The 14,137-nt window shown below is 76.9% G+C and overlaps 11 non-coding genes and 2 pseudogenes across 11 annotated transcripts; all 13 read right to left on the bottom strand.

The window, feature by feature from the left end:
• Positions 1-902: 902 nt before the first annotated feature.
• Positions 903-1,021, bottom strand: LOC125962305 (5S ribosomal RNA). The gene has a single exon (XR_007473826.1). It is a non-coding gene; the product is annotated as a 5S ribosomal RNA (ribosomal RNA).
• A 934-nt stretch (positions 1,022-1,955) lies between these two features.
• LOC125962527 (uncharacterized) lies at positions 1,956-2,064 on the bottom strand (annotated as a pseudogene).
• Positions 2,065-2,990: 926 nt separating this feature from the next.
• LOC125962306 (5S ribosomal RNA) lies at positions 2,991-3,109 on the bottom strand. Its single transcript, XR_007473827.1, has one exon. It is a non-coding gene; the product is annotated as a 5S ribosomal RNA (ribosomal RNA).
• A 926-nt stretch (positions 3,110-4,035) lies between these two features.
• On the bottom strand, positions 4,036-4,154 carry LOC125962307 (5S ribosomal RNA). Its single transcript, XR_007473828.1, has one exon. It is a non-coding gene; the product is annotated as a 5S ribosomal RNA (ribosomal RNA).
• Positions 4,155-5,088: 934 nt separating this feature from the next.
• Positions 5,089-5,207, bottom strand: LOC125962308 (5S ribosomal RNA). The gene has a single exon (XR_007473829.1). It is a non-coding gene; the product is annotated as a 5S ribosomal RNA (ribosomal RNA).
• Positions 5,208-6,141: 934 nt separating this feature from the next.
• LOC125962309 (5S ribosomal RNA) lies at positions 6,142-6,260 on the bottom strand. The gene has a single exon (XR_007473830.1). It is a non-coding gene; the product is annotated as a 5S ribosomal RNA (ribosomal RNA).
• Positions 6,261-7,194: 934 nt separating this feature from the next.
• Positions 7,195-7,313, bottom strand: LOC125962310 (5S ribosomal RNA). Its single transcript, XR_007473831.1, has one exon. It is a non-coding gene; the product is annotated as a 5S ribosomal RNA (ribosomal RNA).
• Positions 7,314-8,247: 934 nt separating this feature from the next.
• LOC125962311 (5S ribosomal RNA) lies at positions 8,248-8,366 on the bottom strand. The gene has a single exon (XR_007473832.1). It is a non-coding gene; the product is annotated as a 5S ribosomal RNA (ribosomal RNA).
• Positions 8,367-9,300: 934 nt separating this feature from the next.
• Positions 9,301-9,419, bottom strand: LOC125962312 (5S ribosomal RNA). Its single transcript, XR_007473833.1, has one exon. It is a non-coding gene; the product is annotated as a 5S ribosomal RNA (ribosomal RNA).
• Positions 9,420-10,345: 926 nt separating this feature from the next.
• LOC125962314 (5S ribosomal RNA) lies at positions 10,346-10,464 on the bottom strand. Its single transcript, XR_007473835.1, has one exon. It is a non-coding gene; the product is annotated as a 5S ribosomal RNA (ribosomal RNA).
• Positions 10,465-11,398: 934 nt separating this feature from the next.
• Positions 11,399-11,517, bottom strand: LOC125962315 (5S ribosomal RNA). The gene has a single exon (XR_007473836.1). It is a non-coding gene; the product is annotated as a 5S ribosomal RNA (ribosomal RNA).
• Positions 11,518-12,443: 926 nt separating this feature from the next.
• On the bottom strand, positions 12,444-12,562 carry LOC125962316 (5S ribosomal RNA). The gene has a single exon (XR_007473837.1). It is a non-coding gene; the product is annotated as a 5S ribosomal RNA (ribosomal RNA).
• Positions 12,563-13,496: 934 nt separating this feature from the next.
• Positions 13,497-13,605, bottom strand: LOC125962528 (uncharacterized; annotated as a pseudogene).
• Positions 13,606-14,137: the final 532 nt, after the last annotated feature.

The raw sequence follows: 14,137 nt of genomic DNA on the forward strand, positions 1-14,137 counted from the left end.
CCAGTTTCGCTGGCGCTGGCGCCTTAACGCCAGCCTGGCGGCCGGCCCGCCCCGGCAGGGCCCCCTCGCCCGCCCAGGCAGGGGGAACGGAGGTCTCGGGTATCGGGCGGCGGCGGAGGGTTTGGCGACCACCTCCCAGCCCAGGGCGGCCGTGACCCAGCAAACCCTTCGGCGCTTGGCGCCCCGCCCAAGATCCCGCACGTCGCTCACAGGGACGTGGCCCCGGAGGCTTCAGGGCCCGGGGCCCGCGGTCCCTTGGGCATCGGCCCTGCCGGCCCACGCGGCGCTAGGCGCAGCCCGGCCGCAGCCCGGGCCGGCCCTCCTGCCCGACGGCAGCTGGCCCGAAGCCACTGGGAGCCACCATTGAGTCGCCACGGCCCCTCAGCCCCGGCAAGGCCACCCTTGCCCCCACACCCCCCGCCGAGCTCAGGACCCCGCCCCTGGTGGCCGGCAGGCCCGGGGAAGCGGCCCCTGCCCTCGATCCCGCTCCCGCACCCGGCCGCGGTGACACGCCAGAGGGGCGGGGTGGGGGTGGGGGGCTTTTGTCGGAGGGAGCTGTGGAGGGACACACCGGCACACAGGTGGCGGCGCCGGGGCTGGGCGCCGGTGGGGGCAGCCAGGTGCAGGTCGAGGGGCTCGCGGGCCGAAAGGACGGCAAGTGGGCCCGCGGCGGAGTCTGGGTCCGGGCCAGCCACCCCGGGAGCGTCTGGGGTGCGGCTGCCTTCCAGGGCCGCCTTCTGGCCGCCTGGCCGGCCGGGCCGGCGGGGAGCGCCCCCGCCGGCGCGCGCCGTGGTGGGAGGGGCCTGAGGAGGTGGGGCCTGCCGCGGGGCCCGGCGGGGGCAGAGCCGGCGGCCCCCGCCGCGGGCGAGTAAAGGAGAAGGCGGGCGGAGCGGGAGGCAAAAAGCCTACAGCACCCGGTATTCCCAGGCGGTCTCCCATCCAAGTACTAACCAGGCCCGACCCTGCTTAGCTTCCGAGATCAGACGAGATCGGGCGCGTTCAGGGTGGTATGGCCGTAGACGGGGGCGGGGGCCGCGGGCTGCCTCTTGAGGCCCAGTTTCGCTGGCGCTGGCGCCTTAACGCCAGCCTGGCGGCCGGCCCGCCCCGGCAGGGCCCCCTCGCCCGCCCAGGCAGGGGGAACGGAGGTCTCGGGTATCGGGCGGCGGCGGAGGGTTTGGCGACCACCTCCCAGCCCAGGGCGGCCGTGACCCAGCAAACCCTTCGGCGCTTGGCGCCCCGCCCAAGATCCCGCACGTCGCTCACAGGGACGTGGCCCCGGAGGCTTCAGGGCCCGGGGCCCGCGGTCCCTTGGGCATCGGCCCTGCCGGCCCACGCGGCGCTAGGCGCAGCCCGGCCGCAGCCCGGGCCGGCCCTCCTGCCCGACGGCAGCTGGCCCGAAGCCACTGGGAGCCACCATTGAGTCGCCACGGCCCCTCAGCCCCGGCAAGGCCACCCTTGCCCCCACACCCCCCGCCGAGCTCAGGACCCCGCCCCTGGTGGCCGGCAGGCCCGGGGAAGCGGCCCCTGCCCTCGATCCCGCTCCCGCACCCGGCCGCGGTGACACGCCAGCGGGGCGGGGTGGGGGTGGGGGGCTTTTGTCGGAGGGAGCTGTGGAGGGACACACCGGCACACAGGTGGCGGCGCCGGGGCTGGGCGCCGGTGGGGGCGGCCAGGTGCAGGTCGAGGGGCTCGCGGGCCGAAAGGACGGCAAGTGGGCTCGCGGCGGAGTCTGGGTCCGGGCCAGCCACCCCGGGAGCGTCTGGGGTGCGGCTGCCTTCCAGGGCCGCCTTCTGGCCGCCTGGCCGGCCGGGCCGGCGGGGAGCGCCCCCGCCGGCGCGCGCCGTGGTGGGAGGGGCCTGAGGAGGTGGGGCCTGCCGCGGGGCCCGGCGGGGGCGGAGCCGGCGGCCCCCGCCGCGGGCGAGTAAAGGAGAAGGCGGGCGGAGCGGGAGGCAAAAAGCCTACAGCACCCGGTATTCCCAGGCGGTCTCCCATCCAAGTACTAACCAGGCCCGACCCTGCTTAGCTGACGAGATCGGGCGCGTTCAGGGTGGTATGGCCGTAGACGGGGGCGGGGGCCGCGGGCTGCCTCTTGAGGCCCAGTTTCGCTGGCGCTGGCGCCTTAACGCCAGCCTGGCGGCCGGCCCGCCCCGGCAGGGCCCCCTCGCCCGCCCAGGCAGGGGGAACGGAGGTCTCGGGTATCGGGCGGCGGCGGAGGGTTTGGCGACCACCTCCCAGCCCAGGGCGGCCGTGACCCAGCAAACCCTTCGGCGCTTGGCGCCCCGCCCAAGATCCCGCACGTCGCTCACAGGGACGTGGCCCCGGAGGCTTCAGGGCCCGGGGCCCGCGGTCCCTTGGGCATCGGCCCTGCCGGCCCACGCGGCGCTAGGCGCAGCCCGGCCGCAGCCCGGGCCGGCCCTCCTGCCCGACGGCAGCTGGCCCGAAGCCACTGGGAGCCACCATTGAGTCGCCACGGCCCCTCAGCCGCGGCAAGGCCACCCTTGCCCCCACACCCCCCGCCGAGCTCAGGACCCCGCCCCTGGTGGCCGGCAGGCCCGGGGAAGCGGCCCCTGCCCTCGATCCCGCTCCCGCACCCGGCCGCGGTGACACGCCAGAGGGGCGGGGTGGGGGTGGGGGGCTTTTGTCGGAGGGAGCTGTGGAGGGACACACCGGCACACAGGTGGCGGCGCCGGGGCTGGGCGCCGGTGGGGGCGGCCAGGTGCAGGTCGAGGGGCTCGCGGGCCGAAAGGACGGCAAGTGGGCCCGCGGCGGAGTCTGGGTCCGGGCCAGCCACCCCGGGAGCGTCTGGGGTGCGGCTGCCTTCCAGGGCCGCCTTCTGGCCGGCCGGGCCGGCGGGGAGCGCCCCCGCCGGCGCGCGCCGTGGTGGGAGGGGCCTGAGGAGGTGGGGCCTGCCGCGGGGCCCGGCGGGGGCGGAGCCGGCGGCCCCCGCCGCGGGCGAGTAAAGGAGAAGGCGGGCGGAGCGGGAGGCAAAAAGCCTACAGCACCCGGTATTCCCAGGCGGTCTCCCATCCAAGTACTAACCAGGCCCGACCCTGCTTAGCTTCCGAGATCAGACGAGATCGGGCGCGTTCAGGGTGGTATGGCCGTAGACGGGGGCGGGGGCCGCGGGCTGCCTCTTGAGGCCCAGTTTCGCTGGCGCTGGCGCCTTAACGCCAGCCTGGCGGCCGGCCCGCCCCGGCAGGGCCCCCTCGCCCGCCCAGGCAGGGGGAACGGAGGTCTCGGGTATCGGGCGGCGGCGGAGGGTTTGGCGACCACCTCCCAGCCCAGGGCGGCCGTGACCCAGCAAACCCTTCGGCGCTTGGCGCCCCGCCCAAGATCCCGCACGTCGCTCACAGGGACGTGGCCCCGGAGGCTTCAGGGCCCGGGGCCCGCGGTCCCTTGGGCATCGGCCCTGCCGGCCCACGCGGCGCTAGGCGCAGCCCGGCCGCAGCCCGGGCCGGCCCTCCTGCCCGACGGCAGCTGGCCCGAAGCCACTGGGAGCCACCATTGAGTCGCCACGGCCCCTCAGCCCCGGCAAGGCCACCCTTGCCCCCACACCCCCCGCCGAGCTCAGGACCCCGCCCCTGGTGGCCGGCAGGCCCGGGGAAGCGGCCCCTGCCCTCGATCCCGCTCCCGCACCCGGCCGCGGTGACACGCCAGAGGGGCGGGGTGGGGGTGGGGGGCTTTTGTCGGAGGGAGCTGTGGAGGGACACACCGGCACACAGGTGGCGGCGCCGGGGCTGGGCGCCGGTGGGGGCGGCCAGGTGCAGGTCGAGGGGCTCGCGGGCCGAAAGGACGGCAAGTGGGCCCGCGGCGGAGTCTGGGTCCGGGCCAGCCACCCCGGGAGCGTCTGGGGTGCGGCTGCCTTCCAGGGCCGCCTTCTGGCCGGCCGGGCCGGCGGGGAGCGCCCCCGCCGGCGCGCGCCGTGGTGGGAGGGGCCTGAGGAGGTGGGGCCTGCCGCGGGGCCCGGCGGGGGCGGAGCCGGCGGCCCCCGCCGCGGGCGAGTAAAGGAGAAGGCGGGCGGAGCGGGAGGCAAAAAGCCTACAGCACCCGGTATTCCCAGGCGGTCTCCCATCCAAGTACTAACCAGGCCCGACCCTGCTTAGCTTCCGAGATCAGACGAGATCGGGCGCGTTCAGGGTGGTATGGCCGTAGACGGGGGCGGGGGCCGCGGGCTGCCTCTTGAGGCCCAGTTTCGCTGGCGCTGGCGCCTTAACGCCAGCCTGGCGGCCGGCCCGCCCCGGCAGGGCCCCCTCGCCCGCCCAGGCAGGGGGAACGGAGGTCTCGGGTATCGGGCGGCGGCGGAGGGTTTGGCGACCACCTCCCAGCCCAGGGCGGCCGTGACCCAGCAAACCCTTCGGCGCTTGGCGCCCCGCCCAAGATCCCGCACGTCGCTCACAGGGACGTGGCCCCGGAGGCTTCAGGGCCCGGGGCCCGCGGTCCCTTGGGCATCGGCCCTGCCGGCCCACGCGGCGCTAGGCGCAGCCCGGCCGCAGCCCGGGCCGGCCCTCCTGCCCGACGGCAGCTGGCCCGAAGCCACTGGGAGCCACCATTGAGTCGCCACGGCCCCTCAGCCCCGGCAAGGCCACCCTTGCCCCCACACCCCCCGCCGAGCTCAGGACCCCGCCCCTGGTGGCCGGCAGGCCCGGGGAAGCGGCCCCTGCCCTCGATCCCGCTCCCGCACCCGGCCGCGGTGACACGCCAGCGGGGCGGGGTGGGGGTGGGGGGCTTTTGTCGGAGGGAGCTGTGGAGGGACACACCGGCACACAGGTGGCGGCGCCGGGGCTGGGCGCCGGTGGGGGCGGCCAGGTGCAGGTCGAGGGGCTCGCGGGCCGAAAGGACGGCAAGTGGGCTCGCGGCGGAGTCTGGGTCCGGGCCAGCCACCCCGGGAGCGTCTGGGGTGCGGCTGCCTTCCAGGGCCGCCTTCTGGCCGCCTGGCCGGCCGGGCCGGCGGGGAGCGCCCCCGCCGGCGCGCGCCGTGGTGGGAGGGGCCTGAGGAGGTGGGGCCTGCCGCGGGGCCCGGCGGGGGCGGAGCCGGCGGCCCCCGCCGCGGGCGAGTAAAGGAGAAGGCGGGCGGAGCGGGAGGCAAAAAGCCTACAGCACCCGGTATTCCCAGGCGGTCTCCCATCCAAGTACTAACCAGGCCCGACCCTGCTTAGCTTCCGAGATCAGACGAGATCGGGCGCGTTCAGGGTGGTATGGCCGTAGACGGGGGCGGGGTCCGCGGGCTGCCTGTTGAGGCCCAGTTTCGCTGGCGCTGGCGCCTTAACGCCAGCCTGGCGGCCGGCCCGCCCCGGCAGGGCCCCCTCGCCCGCCCAGGCAGGGGGAACGGAGGTCTCGGGTATCGGGCGGCGGCGGAGGGTTTGGCGACCACCTCCCAGCCCAGGGCGGCCGTGACCCAGCAAACCCTTCGGCGCTTGGCGCCCCGCCCAAGATCCCGCACGTCGCTCACAGGGACGTGGCCCCGGAGGCTTCAGGGCCCGGGGCCCGCGGTCCCTTGGGCATCGGCCCTGCCGGCCCACGCGGCGCTAGGCGCAGCCCGGCCGCAGCCCGGGCCGGCCCTCCTGCCCGACGGCAGCTGGCCCGAAGCCACTGGGAGCCACCATTGAGTCGCCACGGCCCCTCAGCCCCGGCAAGGCCACCCTTGCCCCCACACCCCCCGCCGAGCTCAGGACCCCGCCCCTGGTGGCCGGCAGGCCCGGGGAAGCGGCCCCTGCCCTCGATCCCGCTCCCGCACCCGGCCGCGGTGACACGCCAGAGGGGCGGGGTGGGGGTGGGGGGCTTTTGTCGGAGGGAGCTGTGGAGGGACACACCGGCACACAGGTGGCGGCGCCGGGGCTGGGCGCCGGTGGGGGCAGCCAGGTGCAGGTCGAGGGGCTCGCGGGCCGAAAGGACGGCAAGTGGGCCCGCGGCGGAGTCTGGGTCCGGGCCAGCCACCCCGGGAGCGTCTGGGGTGCGGCTGCCTTCCAGGGCCGCCTTCTGGCCGCCTGGCCGGCCGGGCCGGCGGGGAGCGCCCCCGCCGGCGCGCGCCGTGGTGGGAGGGGCCTGAGGAGGTGGGGCCTGCCGCGGGGCCCGGCGGGGGCAGAGCCGGCGGCCCCCGCCGCGGGCGAGTAAAGGAGAAGGCGGGCGGAGCGGGAGGCAAAAAGCCTACAGCACCCGGTATTCCCAGGCGGTCTCCCATCCAAGTACTAACCAGGCCCGACCCTGCTTAGCTTCCGAGATCAGACGAGATCGGGCGCGTTCAGGGTGGTATGGCCGTAGACGGGGGCGGGGGCCGCGGGCTGCCTCTTGAGGCCCAGTTTCGCTGGCGCTGGCGCCTTAACGCCAGCCTGGCGGCCGGCCCGCCCCGGCAGGGCCCCCTCGCCCGCCCAGGCAGGGGGAACGGAGGTCTCGGGTATCGGGCGGCGGCGGAGGGTTTGGCGACCACCTCCCAGCCCAGGGCGGCCGTGACCCAGCAAACCCTTCGGCGCTTGGCGCCCCGCCCAAGATCCCGCACGTCGCTCACAGGGACGTGGCCCCGGAGGCTTCAGGGCCCGGGGCCCGCGGTCCCTTGGGCATCGGCCCTGCCGGCCCACGCGGCGCTAGGCGCAGCCCGGCCGCAGCCCGGGCCGGCCCTCCTGCCCGACGGCAGCTGGCCCGAAGCCACTGGGAGCCACCATTGAGTCGCCACGGCCCCTCAGCCCCGGCAAGGCCACCCTTGCCCCCACACCCCCCGCCGAGCTCAGGACCCCGCCCCTGGTGGCCGGCAGGCCCGGGGAAGCGGCCCCTGCCCTCGATCCCGCTCCCGCACCCGGCCGCGGTGACACGCCAGCGGGGCGGGGTGGGGGTGGGGGGCTTTTGTCGGAGGGAGCTGTGGAGGGACACACCGGCACACAGGTGGCGGCGCCGGGGCTGGGCGCCGGTGGGGGCGGCCAGGTGCAGGTCGAGGGGCTCGCGGGCCGAAAGGACGGCAAGTGGGCTCGCGGCGGAGTCTGGGTCCGGGCCAGCCACCCCGGGAGCGTCTGGGGTGCGGCTGCCTTCCAGGGCCGCCTTCTGGCCGCCTGGCCGGCCGGGCCGGCGGGGAGCGCCCCCGCCGGCGCGCGCCGTGGTGGGAGGGGCCTGAGGAGGTGGGGCCTGCCGCGGGGCCCGGCGGGGGCGGAGCCGGCGGCCCCCGCCGCGGGCGAGTAAAGGAGAAGGCGGGCGGAGCGGGAGGCAAAAAGCCTACAGCACCCGGTATTCCCAGGCGGTCTCCCATCCAAGTACTAACCAGGCCCGACCCTGCTTAGCTTCCGAGATCAGACGAGATCGGGCGCGTTCAGGGTGGTATGGCCGTAGACGGGGGCGGGGGCCGCGGGCTGCCTCTTGAGGCCCAGTTTCGCTGGCGCTGGCGCCTTAACGCCAGCCTGGCGGCCGGCCCGCCCCGGCAGGGCCCCCTCGCCCGCCCAGGCAGGGGGAACGGAGGTCTCGGGTATCGGGCGGCGGCGGAGGGTTTGGCGACCACCTCCCAGCCCAGGGCGGCCGTGACCCAGCAAACCCTTCGGCGCTTGGCGCCCCGCCCAAGATCCCGCACGTCGCTCACAGGGACGTGGCCCCGGAGGCTTCAGGGCCCGGGGCCCGCGGTCCCTTGGGCATCGGCCCTGCCGGCCCACGCGGCGCTAGGCGCAGCCCGGCCGCAGCCCGGGCCGGCCCTCCTGCCCGACGGCAGCTGGCCCGAAGCCACTGGGAGCCACCATTGAGTCGCCACGGCCCCTCAGCCCCGGCAAGGCCACCCTTGCCCCCACACCCCCCGCCGAGCTCAGGACCCCGCCCCTGGTGGCCGGCAGGCCCGGGGAAGCGGCCCCTGCCCTCGATCCCGCTCCCGCACCCGGCCGCGGTGACACGCCAGCGGGGCGGGGTGGGGGTGGGGGGCTTTTGTCGGAGGGAGCTGTGGAGGGACACACCGGCACACAGGTGGCGGCGCCGGGGCTGGGCGCCGGTGGGGGCGGCCAGGTGCAGGTCGAGGGGCTCGCGGGCCGAAAGGACGGCAAGTGGGCTCGCGGCGGAGTCTGGGTCCGGGCCAGCCACCCCGGGAGCGTCTGGGGTGCGGCTGCCTTCCAGGGCCGCCTTCTGGCCGCCTGGCCGGCCGGGCCGGCGGGGAGCGCCCCCGCCGGCGCGCGCCGTGGTGGGAGGGGCCTGAGGAGGTGGGGCCTGCCGCGGGGCCCGGCGGGGGCGGAGCCGGCGGCCCCCGCCGCGGGCGAGTAAAGGAGAAGGCGGGCGGAGCGGGAGGCAAAAAGCCTACAGCACCCGGTATTCCCAGGCGGTCTCCCATCCAAGTACTAACCAGGCCCGACCCTGCTTAGCTTCCGAGATCAGACGAGATCGGGCGCGTTCAGGGTGGTATGGCCGTAGACGGGGGCGGGGGCCGCGGGCTGCCTCTTGAGGCCCAGTTTCGCTGGCGCTGGCGCCTTAACGCCAGCCTGGCGGCCGGCCCGCCCCGGCAGGGCCCCCTCGCCCGCCCAGGCAGGGGGAACGGAGGTCTCGGGTATCGGGCGGCGGCGGAGGGTTTGGCGACCACCTCCCAGCCCAGGGCGGCCGTGACCCAGCAAACCCTTCGGCGCTTGGCGCCCCGCCCAAGATCCCGCACGTCGCTCACAGGGACGTGGCCCCGGAGGCTTCAGGGCCCGGGGCCCGCGGTCCCTTGGGCATCGGCCCTGCCGGCCCACGCGGCGCTAGGCGCAGCCCGGCCGCAGCCCGGGCCGGCCCTCCTGCCCGACGGCAGCTGGCCCGAAGCCACTGGGAGCCACCATTGAGTCGCCACGGCCCCTCAGCCCCGGCAAGGCCACCCTTGCCCCCACACCCCCCGCCGAGCTCAGGACCCCGCCCCTGGTGGCCGGCAGGCCCGGGGAAGCGGCCCCTGCCCTCGATCCCGCTCCCGCACCCGGCCGCGGTGACACGCCAGCGGGGCGGGGTGGGGGTGGGGGGCTTTTGTCGGAGGGAGCTGTGGAGGGACACACCGGCACACAGGTGGCGGCGCCGGGGCTGGGCGCCGGTGGGGGCGGCCAGGTGCAGGTCGAGGGGCTCGCGGGCCGAAAGGACGGCAAGTGGGCCCGCGGCGGAGTCTGGGTCCGGGCCAGCCACCCCGGGAGCGTCTGGGGTGCGGCTGCCTTCCAGGGCCGCCTTCTGGCCGCCTGGCCGGCCGGGCCGGCGGGGAGCGCCCCCGCCGGCGCGCGCCGTGGTGGGAGGGGCCTGAGGAGGTGGGGCCTGCCGCGGGGCCCGGCGGGGGCGGAGCCGGCGGCCCCCGCCGCGGGCGAGTAAAGGAGAAGGCGGGCGGAGCGGGAGGCAAAAAGCCTACAGCACCCGGTATTCCCAGGCGGTCTCCCATCCAAGTACTAACCAGGCCCGACCCTGCTTAGCTTCCGAGATCAGACGAGATCGGGCGCGTTCAGGGTGGTATGGCCGTAGACGGGGGCGGGGGCCGCGGGCTGCCTCTTGAGGCCCAGTTTCGCTGGCGCTGGCGCCTTAACGCCAGCCTGGCGGCCGGCCCGCCCCGGCAGGGCCCCCTCGCCCGCCCAGGCAGGGGGAACGGAGGTCTCGGGTATCGGGCGGCGGCGGAGGGTTTGGCGACCACCTCCCAGCCCAGGGCGGCCGTGACCCAGCAAACCCTTCGGCGCTTGGCGCCCCGCCCAAGATCCCGCACGTCGCTCACAGGGACGTGGCCCCGGAGGCTTCAGGGCCCGGGGCCCGCGGTCCCTTGGGCATCGGCCCTGCCGGCCCACGCGGCGCTAGGCGCAGCCCGGCCGCAGCCCGGGCCGGCCCTCCTGCCCGACGGCAGCTGGCCCGAAGCCACTGGGAGCCACCATTGAGTCGCCACGGCCCCTCAGCCCCGGCAAGGCCACCCTTGCCCCCACACCCCCCGCCGAGCTCAGGACCCCGCCCCTGGTGGCCGGCAGGCCCGGGGAAGCGGCCCCTGCCCTCGATCCCGCTCCCGCACCCGGCCGCGGTGACACGCCAGCGGGGCGGGGTGGGGGTGGGGGGCTTTTGTCGGAGGGAGCTGTGGAGGGACACACCGGCACACAGGTGGCGGCGCCGGGGCTGGGCGCCGGTGGGGGCGGCCAGGTGCAGGTCGAGGGGCTCGCGGGCCGAAAGGACGGCAAGTGGGCCCGCGGCGGAGTCTGGGTCTGGGCCAGCCACCCCGGGAGCGTCTGGGGTGCGGCTGCCTTCCAGGGCCGCCTTCTGGCCGGCCGGGCCGGCGGGGAGCGCCCCCGCCGGCGCGCGCCGTGGTGGGAGGGGCCTGAGGAGGTGGGGCCTGCCGCGGGGCCCGGCGGGGGCGGAGCCGGCGGCCCCCGCCGCGGGCGAGTAAAGGAGAAGGCGGGCGGAGCGGGAGGCAAAAAGCCTACAGCACCCGGTATTCCCAGGCGGTCTCCCATCCAAGTACTAACCAGGCCCGACCCTGCTTAGCTTCCGAGATCAGACGAGATCGGGCGCGTTCAGGGTGGTATGGCCGTAGACGGGGGCGGGGGCCGCGGGCTGCCTCTTGAGGCCCAGTTTCGCTGGCGCTGGCGCCTTAACGCCAGCCTGGCGGCCGGCCCGCCCCGGCAGGGCCCCCTCGCCCGCCCAGGCAGGGGGAACGGAGGTCTCGGGTATCGGGCGGCGGCGGAGGGTTTGGCGACCACCTCCCAGCCCAGGGCGGCCGTGACCCAGCAAACCCTTCGGCGCTTGGCGCCCCGCCCAAGATCCCGCACGTCGCTCACAGGGACGTGGCCCCGGAGGCTTCAGGGCCCGGGGCCCGCGGTCCCTTGGGCATCGGCCCTGCCGGCCCACGCGGCGCTAGGCGCAGCCCGGCCGCAGCCCGGGCCGGCCCTCCTGCCCGACGGCAGCTGGCCCGAAGCCACTGGGAGCCACCATTGAGTCGCCACGGCCCCTCAGCCCCGGCAAGGCCACCCTTGCCCCCACACCCCCCGCCGAGCTCAGGACCCCGCCCCTGGTGGCCGGCAGGCCCGGGGAAGCGGCTCCTGCCCTCGATCCCGCTCCCACACCCGGCCGCGGTGACACGCCAGCGGGGCGGGGTGGGGGTGGGGGGCTTTTGTCGGAGGGAGCTGTGGAGGGACACACCGGCACACAGGTGGCGGCGCCGGGGCTGGGCGCCGGTGGGGGCGGCCAGGTGCAGGTCGAGGGGCTCGCGGGCCGAAAGGACGGCAAGTGGGCCCGCGGCGGAGTCTGGGTCCGGGCCAGCCACCCCGGGAGCGTCTGGGGTGCGGCTGCCTTCCAGGGCCGCCTTCTGGCCGCCTGGCCGGCCGGGCCGGCGGGGAGCGCCCCCGCCGGCGCGCGCCGTGGTGGGAGGGGCCTGAGGAGGTGGGGCCTGCCGCGGGGCCCGGCGGGGGCGGAGCCGGCGGCCCCCGCCGCGGGCGAGTAAAGGAGAAGGCGGGCGGAGCGGGAGGCAAAAAGCCTACAGCACCCGGTATTCCCAGGCGGTCTCCCATCCAAGTACTAACCAGGCCCGACCCTGCTTAGCTTCCGAGATCAGACGAGATCGGGCGCGTTCAGGGTGGTATGGCCGTAGACGGGGGTGGGGGCCGCGGGCTGCCTCTTGAGGCCCAGTTTCGCTGGCGCTGGCGCCTTAACGCCAGTCTGGCGGCCGGCCCGCCCCGGCAGGGCCCCCTCGCCCGCCCAGGCAGGGGGAACGGAGTTCTCGGGTATCGGGCGGCGGCGGAGGGTTTGGCGACCACCTCCCAGCCCAGGGCGGCCGTGACCCAGCAAACCCTTCGGCGCTTGGCGCCCCGCCCAAGATCCCGCACGTCGCTCACAGGGACGTGGCCCCGGAGGCTTCAGGGCCCGGGGCCCGCGGTCCCTTGGGCATCGGCCCTGCCGGCCCACGCGGCGCTAGGCGCAGCCCGGCCGCAGCCCGGGCCGGCCCTCCTGCCCGACGGCAGCTGGCCCGAAGCCACTGGGAGCCACCATTGAGTCGCCACGGCCCCTCAGCCCCGGCAAGGCCACCCTTGCCCCCACACCCCCCGCCGAGCTCAGGACCCCGCCCCTGGTGGCCGGCAGGCCCGGGGAAGCGGCCCCTGCCCTCGATCCCGCTCCCGCACCCGGCCGCGGTGACACGCCAGAGGGGCGGGGTGGGGGTGGGGGGCTTTTGTCGGAGGGAGCTGTGGAGGGACAGACCGGCACACAGGTGGCGGCGCCGGGGCTGGGCGCCGGTGGGGGCGGCCAGGTGCAGGTCGAGGGGCTCGCGGGCCGAAAGGACGGCAAGTGGGCCCGCGGCGGAGTCTGGGTCCGGGCCAGCCACCCCGGGAGCGTCTGGGGTGCGGCTGCCTTCCAGGGCCGCCTTCTGGCCGGCCGGGCCGGCGGGGAGCGCCCCCGCCGGCGCGCGCCGTGGTGGGAGGGGCCTGAGGAGGTGGGGCCTGCCGCGGGGCCCGGCGGGGGCGGAGCCGGCGGCCCCCGCCGCGGGCGAGTAAAGGAGAAGGCGGGCGGAGCGGGAGGCAAAAAGCCTACAGCACCCGGTATTCCCAGGCGGTCTCCCATCCAAGTACTAACCAGGCCCGACCCTGCTTAGCTTCCGAGATCAGACGAGATCGGGCGCGTTCAGGGTGGTATGGCCGTAGACGGGGGCGGGGGCCGCGGGCTGCCTCTTGAGGCCCAGTTTCGCTGGCGCTGGCGCCTTAACGCCAGCCTGGCGGCCGGCCCGCCCCGGCAGGGCCCCCTCGCCCGCCCAGGCAGGGGGAACGGAGGTCTCGGGTATCGGGCGGCGGCGGAGGGTTTGGCGACCACCTCCCAGCCCAGGGCGGCCGTGACCCAGCAAACCCTTCGGCGCTTGGCGCCCCGCCCAAGATCCCGCACGTCGCTCACAGGGACGTGGCCCCGGAGGCTTCAGGGCCCGGGGCCCGCGGTCCCTTGGGCATCGGCCCTGCCGGCCCACGCGGCGCTAGGCGCAGCCCGGCCGCAGCCCGGGCCGGCCCTCCTGCCCGACGGCAGCTGGCCCGAAGCCACTGGGAGCCACCATTGAGTCGCCACGGCCCCTCAGCCCCGGCAAGGCCACCCTTGCCCCCACACCCCCCGCCGAGCTCAGGACCCCGCCCCTGGTGGCCGGCAGGCCCGGGGAAGCGGCCCCTGCCCTCGATCCCGCTCCCGCACCCGGCCGCGGTGACACGCCAGCGGGGCGGGGTGGGGGTGGGGGGCTTTTGTCGGAGGGAGCTGTGGAGGGACACACCGGCACACAGGTGGCGGCGCCGGGGCTGGGCGCCGGTGGGGGCGGCCAGGTGCAGGTCGAGGGGCTCGCGGGCCGAAAGGACGGCAAGTGGGCTCGCGGCGGAGTCTGGGTCCGGGCCAGCCACCCCGGGAGCGTCTGGGGTGCGGCTGCCTTCCAGGGCCGCCTTCTGGCCGCCTGGCCGGCCGGGCCGGCGGGGAGCGCCCCCGCCGGCGCGCGCCGTGGTGGGAGGGGCCTGAGGAGGTGGGGCCTGCCGCGGGGCCCGGCGGGGGCGGAGCCGGCGGCCCCCGCCGCGGGCGAGTAAAGGAGAAGGCGGGCGGAGCGGGAGGCAAAAAGCCTACAGCACCCGGTATTCCCAGGCGGTCTCCCATCCAAGTACTAACCAGGCCCGACCCTGCTTAGCTGACGAGATCGGGCGCGTTCAGGGTGGTATGGCCGTAGACGGGGGCGGGGGCCGCGGGCTGCCTCTTGAGGCCCAGTTTCGCTGGCGCTGGCGCCTTAACGCCAGCCTGGCGGCCGGCCCGCCCCGGCAGGGCCCCCTCGCCCGCCCAGGCAGGGGGAACGGAGGTCTCGGGTATCGGGCGGCGGCGGAGGGTTTGGCGACCACCTCCCAGCCCAGGGCGGCCGTGACCCAGCAAACCCTTCGGCGCTTGGCGCCCCGCCCAAGATCCCGCACGTCGCTCACAGGGACGTGGCCCCGGAGGCTTCAGGGCCCGGGGCCCGCGGTCCCTTGGGCATCGGCCCTGCCGGCCCACGCGGCGCTAGGCGCAGCCCGGCCGCAGCCCGGGCCGGCCCTCCTGCCCGACGGCAGCTGGCCCGAAGCCACTGGGAGCCACCATTGAGTCGCCACGGCCCCTCAGCCGCGGCAAGGCCACCCTTGCCCCCACACCCCCCGCCGAGCTCAGGACCCCGCCCCTGGTGGCCGGCAGGCCCGGGGAAGCGGCCCCTGCCCTCGATCCCGCTCCCGCACCCGGC

The sequence above is a fragment of the Orcinus orca genome, chromosome 19 (assembly GCF_937001465.1).
Source record: "Orcinus orca chromosome 19, mOrcOrc1.1, whole genome shotgun sequence".
Classification (NCBI taxonomy): Eukaryota; Metazoa; Chordata; class Mammalia; order Artiodactyla; family Delphinidae; genus Orcinus; species Orcinus orca.